This window comes from Fragaria vesca, linkage group LG1 (assembly GCF_000184155.1).
Source record: "Fragaria vesca subsp. vesca linkage group LG1, FraVesHawaii_1.0, whole genome shotgun sequence".
Taxonomy (NCBI): Eukaryota; Viridiplantae; Streptophyta; class Magnoliopsida; order Rosales; family Rosaceae; genus Fragaria; species Fragaria vesca.
The window spans coordinates 12603850-12617446 of NC_020491.1; the positions used below are offsets into that span (position 1 = coordinate 12603850).

At 36.9% G+C, this 13597-nt stretch overlaps 1 non-coding gene and 1 pseudogene across 2 annotated transcripts; one reads left to right on the forward strand and one right to left on the reverse strand.

Annotated features, from left to right (window-relative positions):
- Window positions 1–5538: 5538 nt before the first annotated feature.
- Window positions 5539–8474, forward strand: LOC101302202 (annotated as a pseudogene). The gene is made up of 10 exons (XR_183731.1): window positions 5539–5582; window positions 6025–6090; window positions 6179–6298; window positions 6397–6464; window positions 6930–7038; window positions 7116–7184; window positions 7267–7324; window positions 7592–7829; window positions 7917–7968; window positions 8073–8474. The product of XR_183731.1 is annotated as a ribosome biogenesis protein NSA2 homolog (transcript).
- A 2345-nt stretch (window positions 8475–10819) lies between these two features.
- LOC101303364 lies at window positions 10820–11887 on the reverse strand. Its single transcript, XR_183732.1, has 2 exons — window positions 11612–11887; window positions 10820–11534 (listed from the first exon to the last, which is right to left on the reverse strand). It is a non-coding gene; the product is annotated as an uncharacterized LOC101303364 (transcript).
- Window positions 11888–13597: the final 1710 nt, after the last annotated feature.

A 13597-nucleotide genomic window follows, 5' to 3' on the forward strand; every position in this document is an offset into this window, starting at 1 on the left:
TTTTTATAATGAGAGGGTTCCTAGTGACATCCTTAAAGGCTTCAATTTATAATAGTATTATTTAGTTAGTTAAAAAAAAAAACCTATTGCTGAATAACTTGTGGATGGGCATAGCAACATTGTGTTGAGTCATGCTCATCATCATAAGAGAAAACGAAGACATGAAAACTTACCAGGTTCACATGGGCTAAAGATATAGAAATGTTGTAGAAATGTCAATGAACACAACAAGAGTGATAACAAAAATCTGATGCAAAAACCTTAAAGAGGAAAAAGGCATCAGATAAGATTATTTCACTAATCTTCAATTTGAGTTTACAAAGATAGATAGTTCTCCAAGACAACTACATAAGGAACTAGTCATTCTAGTTTTTACACTCCTTTCTATGTACACACTCATGATCAGTTAAATCAATTGGTTTTACACAAGAACAACTAAAAACTTCTCCTACTGATATAGCTAAGATACCAGTATTTACACCTCAGATTCTTTCATACAATCTAGAGATTCACTTCACTCATGGCTATCACACAGGTTCTTCACACAACCAGGCCTTGCTTGATTCTCCAACACAATCAACAACTACCACTCGGATCACTCACAACTTCATCAAACTAAAGTGCAATATGAATGCAAGTAAGAGAGAAACTTTAGATCATATGATCATACATACACAGTATGCAGCAAGAGTAAAATACATTTGTAACTCAGAGACTAAGATATCAAAGTCTAAACAACAGCTGCAACAAGCACACCTCCACACAGCATAGCATGAGCTATATATATAGAAAATATAATTCTCCCCCTTAACTGATGCTCTTCAATTCATGGACTACAATCAATGAATCATCACTTTGTATTTTCCGTAACACTTGCACTCAGCAATCATATTCCACAATCATATCTTTTACTTTGATTAAGCACTTTGCATACCAGTAGAAACATATTCCTAAACAATATTTCTCTCATAAAGGAGCAGATATCAATTGTTAAGGAAATCATGAAATAAATTCCTATGATCATGGAGGAAATAGCTATGAATGTGAAATCCCACAAATTCATCATTCATTTAACAACTTACCAAAATGAGATAAAGAATTGTTACCTTTGTACAGAATCAAGCATTTAATCGTGTGTTACCTTACTGCAGCCACTGATCTTGCAATACTTCAAGCTCTTTTGCTATGATCACCACCTTCTTGCCTTTCCTAACTCCACAAGGATTTTTTGTGTTTGAATAGGATTGACCAATATATCAATATGGGATAAAGGGAAAACGTAATCAATGGCCGGTCTTGTTGCTACCTGACATTTGAAAATTAATTCCAGTTAAAATTGAAATCAAATATTCTCGTTCAAACACGAAAGGAAGGAAAGGCTTACCATCAGGTATGGCCCAAGGATTAAAATATCGGTATCGGTGTATCTATCGGTCATTTAGAAAAGGGAGATATCAGATATATCGGGAAATTTGGGAAAAAATATCGGGATTTTGGGAAGAATTTTTTTTCTGAAATATTTAATTTATTGGATTTACATATAAATATTATAAACATCAACTTTATCTACATCCAGAACGAGAATCTAGGTTGTTGATAAGACGCACGCTGGTCCACAAAAGTACAATAATCAGACCAAGACATATGACTCATATAGTACGAATTGTAGTGTTGAATATGATAATCATATATGTCTTTGGAGTAGCCGACTGTTTCCCGCACATTGAAGTACTAGGTATATAGCACAAGAGGATACCATGTATGATAGGAGGACTAGAGGTCACTAAATGACTGATGTATAAATAGTAAGGATGAATCAAACTGGATGACTGATCACTGACTTCAGCGCATTGATTATAGCCATAAATATTATAGCCATATTGATTGTTGTCTTCTTGAGATTCATTTGAGGTTCCAGTCCCACTACCTAAACTGATAGACTCAAAACTTAGTGCAACTGAAACAACATCTTGATCATCATTTGGACATCTAGTCCTCCTCTCATACATGGTATCCTCTTGCGCTTCATATCTAGTACTTCTATAGCCATGATCATGAGAGGCATGATCGTAATTTTCTTCAAATTAAAAATTGTTCAATCCACCAACTGTAGAAGATTGTCCATGTACAAACCCGGTATTTCCACCACCTTTTCCGCTTCCACTGTCTTCATCATCATCTTCTTAAGACCACCACTCTTTATTGGGATACACCTCAAGGGAATTACTTATCTTTTGGAAATCACTCAAGACCATCACTCTTCATTGGGATATACCTCGAGGAAATTACTTCTATCCTAAATATCACTCCAGACCCACACTCTTCATTGAGATATACCTTAAGTTGGAATTATTTATATTCTAGATATACCTCGAGAGAATTTCTCTTTCGGAAATCACTCAAGAGTCAAGACCCTCACTCTTCATTGGGATATACCTCGAGGGAATTACTTTTATCATAGATATCACTCGAGACCCACACTCTTCATTAAGATATACCTCGAGAGAATTACTTCTCTTCCGGATATCATTTCCGTTTTTTTACAGATATTTTTTTAATATATCGGTGATATATTGGAAATATCATAAATATCGGAGATATTTGACGGTATCGGAGAAATATAGGGGAAATATCGTAGATACGGTGGAAGATAAGATATTGACCTCTATAGATATATCGGTCATTTGAAAAAAAGAGATATCAGATATATCGCAGAGATTATAATCCTTGGTTTGGCCAAGCCTGTGTTTTCGTCGCAGCAGAGAGACATATCGATCCAGGAAGAAGACAACTTATTTCTTCATGAAAGTTCTTGTATGTACCATGGTGTATGTGAACCAACTATGACCGACCAATCACTATCATTCATTTAATGCAGTCAACTACATGACACTAACCCCAATATTAACACCGTTAAAGAGAATTGTAACAAAAAAAAATTGAATGAATATGGTAAAAGTAAGACTAGGGTAAATATTAATTAACAATTAATTCCAAAATGCAATTAATACGATTTTTAAATGTTTTGGCGAGAGTTTTATCCTTCTTTATTTATTTTGTTAAAATACATTAAATATGGAATTCACCTATTTACCCATTCTGAATGATGTAGATCCCATGTGCTCTTATGGGGTAGGCGTGTAAAATTTGCTATTAGAATTATGATTAGGTATAATTATCTATTTATTATTTCTATTGTTGTATTTGTAATAACTAATTTATTTTTAAATAAAATTAACCTAATAAATCGAATTACTTTTTTTAAAGGAATGAAAAAAGTACATGAGTCAACTATTGTACAAATTTTTGGCAATTTGACCTTGCCTAATTAATCGTGTATTTTCTCCGTAGTTAATTACCATGTTTATTCTAAAAAAAAATCAGCCTAGCTTGTATATCGTCATTCCCCAGATAAATGCGGTTAATTAAGTATTTATTTTGAATTATCAAAAAACCGTATTTATGTTGAAATAATGGGTCATTTAATCCGGTAATATTTTCCTAGAAGAAATAGCCTACATTAGTAGGTACATATATAACTAGTTATGTGCCACCGAAAAAAATAATAATAATACATGGCACACCCTACACGGCTACGCATGTGTTAGGCTGCTAAAGAATAGTAAGTATAATATTAGACAATGGATCTCGTCTGTCGTATTTTCGAAATCACTAGGAAAGATCCTACAAAACCCTAGTCTTGGTTGGGCTGGACCTTTGGTGGCCTAGTCTCACTAGGAAAGATCCTTACAAAACCCTAGTCTTGTTCTATCTCTCTCTAAACGGTGAAAGGTACACCATGAGGTCTTAGGCCTTAACTGTTGAGAGTTTAGTATAATCTTAGAGCGATGTAGGTTACTATATTTTTTTAGTTCTCATGTCTGCCTTGTTTAATTTGGACACCTTTGCGGTTTGTTTTTTCATTTCGTAGTATTTACTTTGCATTAAGCTTTTACTTTGTGCCTTGAGCAATCTTCGGATTGTTCATTCATTGATCGGGTTTGGTCGTAATAAGCTTTTTTTTATTTTTATTTTTTATTTTTTATTTTAAGTAAAGGTCGTAATAAGCTTTAAGTCTAAAAGAGTTCCATTTCTTTCAAAAGAAAAAAAAAAAAATTTCTCTGATAGTGTTTTTCATAAAATTTCACACGGTTAAGTCCTTAATTTAAGTAGTTAGTAATACAATACACGACGTCACGAGTTTATGGATATTTTTAGATAACTAAGCTAGTTTTAGTGGTTTTTGGAAGTTTCTGAATTAAAGAAAATATTTAAGAAAATCAGAATATTAAATGGTGCGATCTGGACCGTTTAGCTTCTTTAGGGCTTCATCTGAGCCATTTAGATTGAATATACAGATTGCTGAATGTGATCAGATGCACCAGATCACACGCACGAAGGCCCGAACTTCTTAGACCCGGATAGACGACCGTCGACCCGCAACCACGACCTGTATTACGACGGCGAGAAAGAAATAGAACAAAAGTGGATGGTCGTTCTTCATCAGGAGGAATATAGCCTTAAGCAGTGGCGTAGCCACATGAGAGTGAGAGGGTTCAAATGACCCTTCTCACTTTTCAATTCTATCCATCATTGGTTGATGCAATTACCACTTTCATGCTTATATTACAAATTAGTTTAAAATTTGACCCTCACACTAATTATGTTACATATTACTTCTATACGATCTAAGAAAATGTCTCACAATATAAGCAATTGTCGTGGATATAATATATATTTTTATTCAAACGGGTAAGGCTTTAGGCAATAGTGCGATACTAGCTTCTCTAATGCAAAAAAGAATGAACAATTATGTGCCCCCAAGTACAAGGGAGAAAAATAAAAGAAGATTAAAAAATTTATTTTTGTTTAGTATAATTGATGTTAAATTCTGACCCTCCTAGTTTAGTTTTCTGGCTACGCCACTGGCCTTAAGGTTGCAATATTAGTATGATGTATGCTAGAAGCCTAGACTGTATTATTATTCATGCCGAAAGAAACCCAAGCAACTGAGAATTAAACTTGTATCGATCGAACGCTGCATTCATTCTATACAAACCCCCGCCGTTCCCATTCGCCACGATGGCAGGCCTCCAACAACCAACCTCTCTCACCCATCTTCTCCCATTGTCTCTCTCTTCAAGTACGCCGTCCCCTCCTTCCCTTCCTCTACGACGCTCCTCTCTAAGTCCCGATCTCCGATCTGCGTTATCACCGGTGCCCCCGCCGACGCCGTCGATTCTAACCGCTAAGCCATCAAGCACTCCCCACACCTCGATGTCATTCATCCCCTCCCTCGCCTCCTAGCTTCCCAAAACCCTAGCCTCCGAGCTCGCCAGAACCCCACAATCATGATCGCCGCCCTCGTCTGGTTCAGGTGCAACATGTTGCACTGAATCCGCTCCGATTTGTTCAGGTATTTTTTGTTCGTTCGCTCTGAGGGCATTTTGATAATCTTCGCGCGGGAAAGGGTAAATTGGTCATTATGTCGTAAGCGGACGGGTTTAGGGTTTATAAAGGAGAGAGGCAAAGAAGAAAGGAGAGAGGCAAAGGAGGCCAAACCGACGTCGCCACTCCCAAAGGTAACAAAGTTGTTTCTTTCTCTTGACCATATATTTAGTAAATGGGTGTTACGAGCCACCGCTGCTCCGCCGTATTTGGCGGCGATGCATAGCCTTTACGGTCTCTAGAGATGTTGTGTAAACTTGCCCAGCTTGAGCTTATTGATTTTTGGGGTTGATTGATGATGCCCAGAAGAATTGGAAAGTGAAATGGCTCTGGATTAGGGAATTTAGCAGTAGAGAAGAAAGAATATTGGGTTTTACATGAATCGTGATGTCTGCATATCTTATTTACATGAATATGAAACTAGTTTGGGGAGATGCTTGAGCCGCGACATGTGAAGTTGTATGATTGCGTGCCTCTGATGTTATGTTTTTGATGTCAGAGTATATCACTTTGGGTTTTCAAGGTTTAAGAGTCCATAAATGTACTTGCTTCTGATGGTTAATTTCTAATTTGAAGATTCTTGTGGAGGCTTGCTTGTGATTAATAAGAACAGACTGAGAGCAACAAACCCCTGTAACCATGGTATGTCTTGTGTCTGTTTCTCTCTGTTTATATTTATCTTATTTATTTATGTCGAAATTTCATATTGTTTGTTATTTGTGGAATTCAGCCGCAGGGAGATTATATAGATCTTCACAGGAAGCGATATGGGTACAGACCTGATCATTTTGAGCGCAAGCGCAAGAAGGAAGCTCGTGAAGTCCACAAGCGCTCTGAAATCGCGCAAAAGGTCAATTCTATTTATTTTCCCATTTAACCTGAGAAATCAACTTTAAATAATATTGTGTTCTCTTACTATGTTTCTTACTAAATTTTGTAATGGAACAGGCTCTGGGTATTAAAGGCAAGATGTTTGCCAAGAAGCGCTATGCAGAAAAGGCTCTGATGAAGAAAACGTGAGTTCTGTTTATCGGGTTATAGTCTAATACTCTAATTTAACTGAGCTTTCTTTGTTTCTTCATAGTTCTGCTCTGTGGACTGTTCTCTTTACACTTTGCTGTAACTCAGAAGTTTTGTATTATCAGATAATATGTTTAGCGTATAATTAATGGCTATGAGATTCTTCTTTCGTGGTTATTGATATTATTTCTTTTTCCCACCCATGTGTTCTTCTCGTCTCAGAAGTATTATGTGTGTGTGTGTGTGTATTCATGCAGCAATAATTACTTGACCATTATTAATTTTGTTGTGTGATAATACACAATATGTAGTTGTGATGATATGTACAAGTTTATACGCTTATTAGGGTAGTTTGTCTTGGTTGATAGCTCACACTGTAGGGTGTGTTGACTGTTGACTGTTTATTAAAGTACTCATTACATTAACCTGTATCTGAGTTTTATATTTGTCAATGTTGACAGATTGGCTATGCATGAGGAGTCATCGACTAGGCACAAGGTTGATGAGGATGTTCATGAAGGAGCTGTTCCAGCATATCTGTTAGATCGTGACAATACGACACGAGCAAAGGTATGGTTGAACAACTAATAAAGAGAATCATTAAGAAACCTTTTTATGGATGCTATCTGACTTGATGCTGTTAATAGACTCTTAGCAATTCCATCAAGCAAAAACGGAAAGAGAAAGCTGGGAAATGGGAAGTCCCTCTGCCTAAGGTAACACAATGTCGCAACTTTTGGACATGTACTCTTTATTGTGTGAATAAATGATTTTCTGACTGAGTTGTATCATTTCCAGGTGAGGCCTGTCGCTGAAGATGAGATGTTTAAAGTTCTTAGAACAGGCAAACGCAAGAGTAAGAACTTCACTTCTCTATATTCATATGCAATTAGCTTTCAATTGATAGAGTTTGAAGTGAATTTGTGGTTTATAAACAGTCATTATTTAGATTTATAAACAGTCATTATTTAGGCTTATGATATTGTATTTTCTAGACGACCAGATAAAATTGTTCTTCTTTTATATATATTCATGCTACGCTCGTAAAGCTGTTACGCAAGTGTATTTGATGTACTTGTTTTGCTTCATTCTTGGTAGCTTATATTTTGGTTCCTCTGTGCAGCTAAGCAATGGAAGCGGATGATCACAAAAGCAACGTTTGTGGGACCAGGTTTTACAAGGAAACCTCCCAAATATGAGCGATTTATCCGGCCCAGTGGTTTGCCGAATTCACCAAAGCTCATGTGACACACCCTGAACTCAAATGTACTTTTAACCTTGAGATCATTGGTGTGAAGAAAAACCCTAATGGTCAAATGTACACCTCTCTTGGTGTCTTGACCAAGGGAACCATCATTGAGGTACCTATAAGCTTTGTGTCAAATCATGACTATAATTTCAATATCATGATGTCTCAAGCTGTTTCTTGTGTGTCATTTCTATATCAGGTGAATGTAAGTGAACTTGGTCTAGTCACACCTAACGGGAAAGTGGTATGGGGTGAGTTCAAAACCTCCGTCTGCTTGGCATTCTGCTCTTTTGAATGAGGGTACTTCTAGATTTGTGACTTGTGTGGTTGTACTCATCTTTGCTGGTGAATGCAGGGAAATATGCACAGGTGACGAATAATCCAGAGAACGATGGATGCGTAAATGGGGTTCTGCTTGTCTAAGAGGATTAACTGTCAAGCCTGGAAGGACTTCTAATCTTGCATCGCAAGTCTCGTACCTTAACATGCAGTAGCCAACTATCCCTCACCTCAAATTTTGGGAACCAAAACTATGACTAATGTGATGTGTGGATCGTAGAATTTTGGCTTTCAAGAATTGAACTATTGGTGCATATTTTTGGGTAATTTATAATAGACATCTTTGTTGAACTCTATTTCCAAACTATTATCAGTCCTTGGTCATTCATCATTGTATTGAAGCGGCTATTGATCATTGTAAAACAATACGCTTGATCATAGCTACCATGAATGCCAAACCAGTACTTTTGATATTGTGATAGCAGATGATTTTTTGGCAACTATGTCAAGTTGGAAGTCTATTTCTTGGTTCTTTTCGATATAAGTCCTCAAATGAAATATAGTAATCAAAGAACCCGCACCAAAAGCTATCTGGTCGCTTACGGAACTCGCACCCCAATCCACTACTCATGCTCGATCGTTTATTGGTTTGCATTGTTCTCTACTAGTTCTCAGGTAGGCTAGCTTATTACGTACTGTTATCTCTTACGATATTAATCAATGTAGCACTAGATCCAGACAAACCTAACTAATTAAGCTGGAAATCCATTCACAAACTTGCTAGCTTGTACGTACATATATATGAAGCTAGTGTTTCAAAGTAACCATGCCAGGTAAAGGTTATTTGTATGCCACTCTAAGTTCATCAACCACCGTTGATTATCCAAAACTAAAAGACTAGCTTGGTCCTTGGACCATTGATTCTTTAGCCTAAGTTCTATGTTCACCCATGAGCTCTTTACACACTATTGTAAAAACTTACCCTTTTCCCTATATATAATATAGACAAGGTTAATAACTTTTATAGTCAGCTTAATCATGAAGTAACATATCTTAAACCCTACACATGCATGCATTTTCCTTGTAACGTACTGCATTATTAACAATAACGGCCACCATAGAATGGTTTGGCAGATAAAAAATATTTACTCTCTAAAATTTCATCGAGTATGATGTATTGTTTAATACATAAAAGTTACATAATCAAAACGAAAAAAACTTATCAGAAAACATAAAATGCGCCAATACCCAGCACCCCTTTGAAGACCTTCCTAACAAAGTTGCGGCCCCTCTCCGCTTCCTGCTTGGCGTTTAGAAGTTTATCTTCTTGACGCTGGGCTGTTTCTTTCAGAAACACCAAGTTTTCTTGTTGACGGTGGAATCCTGGAGGAGGAGCGCAACCGTGGACGTGGAGTGCTTCTTTATATTTTCGGAAACCTTCTTCTAGACGAGTGATTGCTTCTTTGTATTCGCGGATGTCTTCAACCTCCACACGGCTGTGTTTCGCTTTTTCTTGCACAAGGTGGCGAATTTCTTCACAATGGTCGGTTGCTTCTTGCATTTCAATTTCGATATCTTCGATACGGCCATGTTTCTTTGTTTTTCGATTCTCAATTTCATTTGAAGTCGACATTGTTCTTCTTAAACTTGTCCTTGTTATCCTGCATGCCCTACACAAGTTATATATATAGGGATGTTATAGTATTCCCAACATAAAAAGGAAAAAAATCATTCCTAATACAACTAGAATAAGGAAACACCATCTTCTTTTTTAGCAAATCACATATACATCATCCAAAAAGATTTGAAACACAAATAAATCTACTTGTGTTGTTGTTAAACAAATAAGGACAGTTTTTAATAATTAAGGACAATCTTTTTTCTGCATGCCATTTGTCATGTTTTAATTTACCAAAGTAACCCTACACTAATTAAATATGCTTTTAGAAGAGAAAAATCTCTCATTTTAAGATTTTTCAGTAAATGGTACAGTAGCAGGTTTTTAATAATTTAGTGTAGTAGCAGTTAATTTCCTATAGAAGTAGTAACAGAGGTTAACATTCCAGCAGAAGTAGTAGCAGGGGTTATTATCCCAGTAGTAGTAGCAATTAATTCTAGTAGAAGTAGTAGCAGGGGTTAACATTCCAGTAGAAAGTAGTAGCAGAGGTTAACATCTCAGTAGAAGTAGTAGCAAGTTTTCAGTGGCTCAGCTAATGTAGTAGCATGTTTTGCTGGAAAACTACATTTCCAACAGATGTAGTAGCAGATTTTAGTGGTTCAATTAATGTAGTAGCAGCTTCAGTAAGTGCAGTAGCAAATTTTCAGTGGCTCAGCTAATGTAGTAGCATGTTTTGCTAGAAAGCTACACTTCCAACAGATGTAGTAGCAGAGTTTTAGTGGTTCAGCTAGTGTAGTAGCAGCTTCAATAAGTGCAGTAACATGTTTTCAGTGGCTCAGCAAATGTAGTATCATGTTTTGCTAAAAAGCTACACTTACAACATATGTAGTAGCAGGGTTATAGTGGTACAGCTAGTGTAGTAGCAGCTTCAATAAATACAGTAGCAGGTTTTAAGTGGCTCAGTAAATGTAGTGGCAGCTTCAGTAACAGCTTCAGTAAGTGCAGTAGCAGCAAATGTAATAGCAACTATTTTCAGTACGTGTAGTAGCAGGTTTTGAGTACTAAAATTGCAATTGGATGTCTTTTTTCTCAAGAAAAAGACAGTACTCTTATTTGAGGATTTTAATATATCGACGTAGTCTCCGTGATGTTTATTTGAGTCTCATAAACATCTTTTTTTTTATTGTGCTTTCTGCAAAAAGAAGAAGTGTAGAGAACACTCATAATCTCTGCTACTGCAGAACACTCATACAAACAATCAAATTCTTAGAAGAACTTGAATTTTGGAAGGCTAAAGTTACATGCTGTGAATGTTTGTATTATCAAGGTCCCCGGTTGGAGCCTGCCTTGGGACTTTGCCATGTCTCGATTTGTGTATATATAAACCCTCGATGCACCTCGCCTTTAATCAAACACACTTGCAGTTCATAACTCCCTGGCTAGCTCCTTTCACAGTTCATCTTGTTTCTCTCTTCCCTCCAATTAAACATTATCCTCCTCCATTTGCAGCTCACCTCCATTATTGTAATCTCTCTCTTCCTTTGTTCCATTTCAGTTTCAATTTCATCATCAGCCTCTGCATTTCTGTAGCTTCTAGTTTCGAAACCTGGATCTCTTCTTTTCCGTCATACTTCCTTGATCAAAACCACACAAAAAGCATTCCCAGCATGTAATCTTAACCCTTTCCAAACAATCAATCCCATATATAACCCAATTCCAGAAAAACCCAAAAAAATTTGTCCTTTTTCTATGAATCAATAGTCATATCTTATCTTCATTCATAGTGTTCTAACCTGGCTCTCTTCCCCTCTTCTATTCCTTAGAAACACATTTATAAAAACATTCACATCATGTAACTTTAGCCTTCCAAAATCCAAGTCCTTGGAAGCATACAGAATCCCATCCGGATGCACTTCTCTCCTGCAAACAATCAAATTCTTTAGTTTAGCCATAACTAGCTCAATCCTTCATCCAGTTCAATAGAATCGTAGACTTACCCAACTAGAATTCCATGCAGATTTCCTTCCGTACCGCAATTGGTGATGTAATCCCAGTACTCATTCTTCTTAATCTCCCACAGCCGAGCAAACCAATCAAGAACTTCCACCTCAAACTGCCTCGAATGGACACCGTAGTTGCTCTCAATAAACGGATCGCCGAAATTGTTGATCGAGAAATGCTGCAACTGGCTCAGAGCTCCATAGTCGAAATCCAGATTATAAGGATACCCTGCATCGAATTGAATTTCAATTTCAAAATTCAATTTCTAAGAAGAAGAAGAAGAAGAAGAAGAAAGAAGAAGAAGAAGAGAGACTCTCAGATCTGAAAATGGTGGAGACATGGCAGTGACAGTTTTGTAGATATTTTAAAAATAATGGTTTTTTAGGTATTTTACGTAATAAATTGCTGACAGGGCATGATACTATGCATTGTGGGCCTGGGTTTATGTCCTTGTTTGTTTAAATCTGTTGAAAGATGGTTTTTCTGTGTTATGCAACTGTTTATGGTAGTGGGATGTCATTTTCTGCTTCTTTTTAGATTAGAAGCACTGGCTAGACTTAGAGAACTTTCCTAATGCCGACATCAAAAGCAAATCATTCCTAATACCATCAGAATAAGGAAATTTTAGACTCAAAATAATTAAATATAGCACTTCGATCAAGTAGTATCAATTACCAGTTCATTGAGGGAAACTTACATTAACGGCCATACCTCATTAGATTATGATTATTAATATATATGATTTTGTACATGAATAAGGAATGTTGTTCCTATTGCGCTAGTATGTATAGTTAGGAAACCTTGATTTGGAATATTTTTTTTAAAAAAAGAAGAATATATTTTCACCCCAAATTATACGAGTACAAAGAATATGTTCATGCTGTCCAAGTTTTCCTTGATGACTTGAGTGCTGTTACCAGAGCCAGAAGATCTGGCAACTGCTGTAATGCATGTTTAGCTTCTGTTTTTATTTTGCTTGTGCCTTTTAGCACCCTTTGTAACCAAAAGAAAAAGAAAAAAAAAAGAGAATATTATACATGGAAACTGTGTTTCACCATGAATGAAACACTTGATTATGTCATATCGATCATGAAAGTGGTTGTCAAAACCAAATTCTACCATAATTCGGAAGATCACCATTAGACTTACATCATGTTATCGAGCATATATGTATCAATCAAACCAGGGTACCAACTAACCAATTAAAGTTTCTCTGCACGACAAGGTTCAGCTTCATATTACAGGGCTGAATTAACAAGCGGTAGGAACTTCGACCAAGCACCTTTCAAGTTTCCTAGGCACAAATTTGGTGCCCTTCCACTACAGGAAATATCAACTTAGCCGACGGAATTATACTAATTCCGTCGGCTAAGTAATTCCCCACCGACGGAAGAGGAACCGTCGTCTAGGATACCACATTTGTCGTCTAAGATATCCTAGGCGACGGAAAATAACCGTACATGTCTTCCGTCGACTAGGATTTTCATACACGACGAAAAACCATTCGTCGTCCATGTTCCGTCGTCTAAGATATCCTAGGCGACGACTATCTTCCGTCGGTATGATTTGGTCGTCTAAGATTTTCTAGGGCGACGAATACAGTTCCGTCGGTATATCTCTCTTAGACGACGAACAATTTTCCGTCGTCCTAAATTGTCATGGGCGACGAAGGCATTTCCGTCGGTTAGGATGTACTTGGGAGACTAATTTTCTTTGCTTAGGCAACGAACTGTTCCGTCGTAGGATTTTGAATTATTGCCTGACACAAAGCAGAATGAATATTTTTTCCGAAGCCTTTTATCTTAGGCGACGTCGCCTAGGATCTTGAATTATTGCCTGACACAAAGCAGAACGAATATTTTTCGAAGCTTTTCTCTTAGGCGACGGTATATTCCGTCGGCTAAGTTTACACATCATCCATTTATACACCTTTTCCCCAGAAGAGAACACAGAAAAAAGACATGGTCTAACTCCCCCCCCCC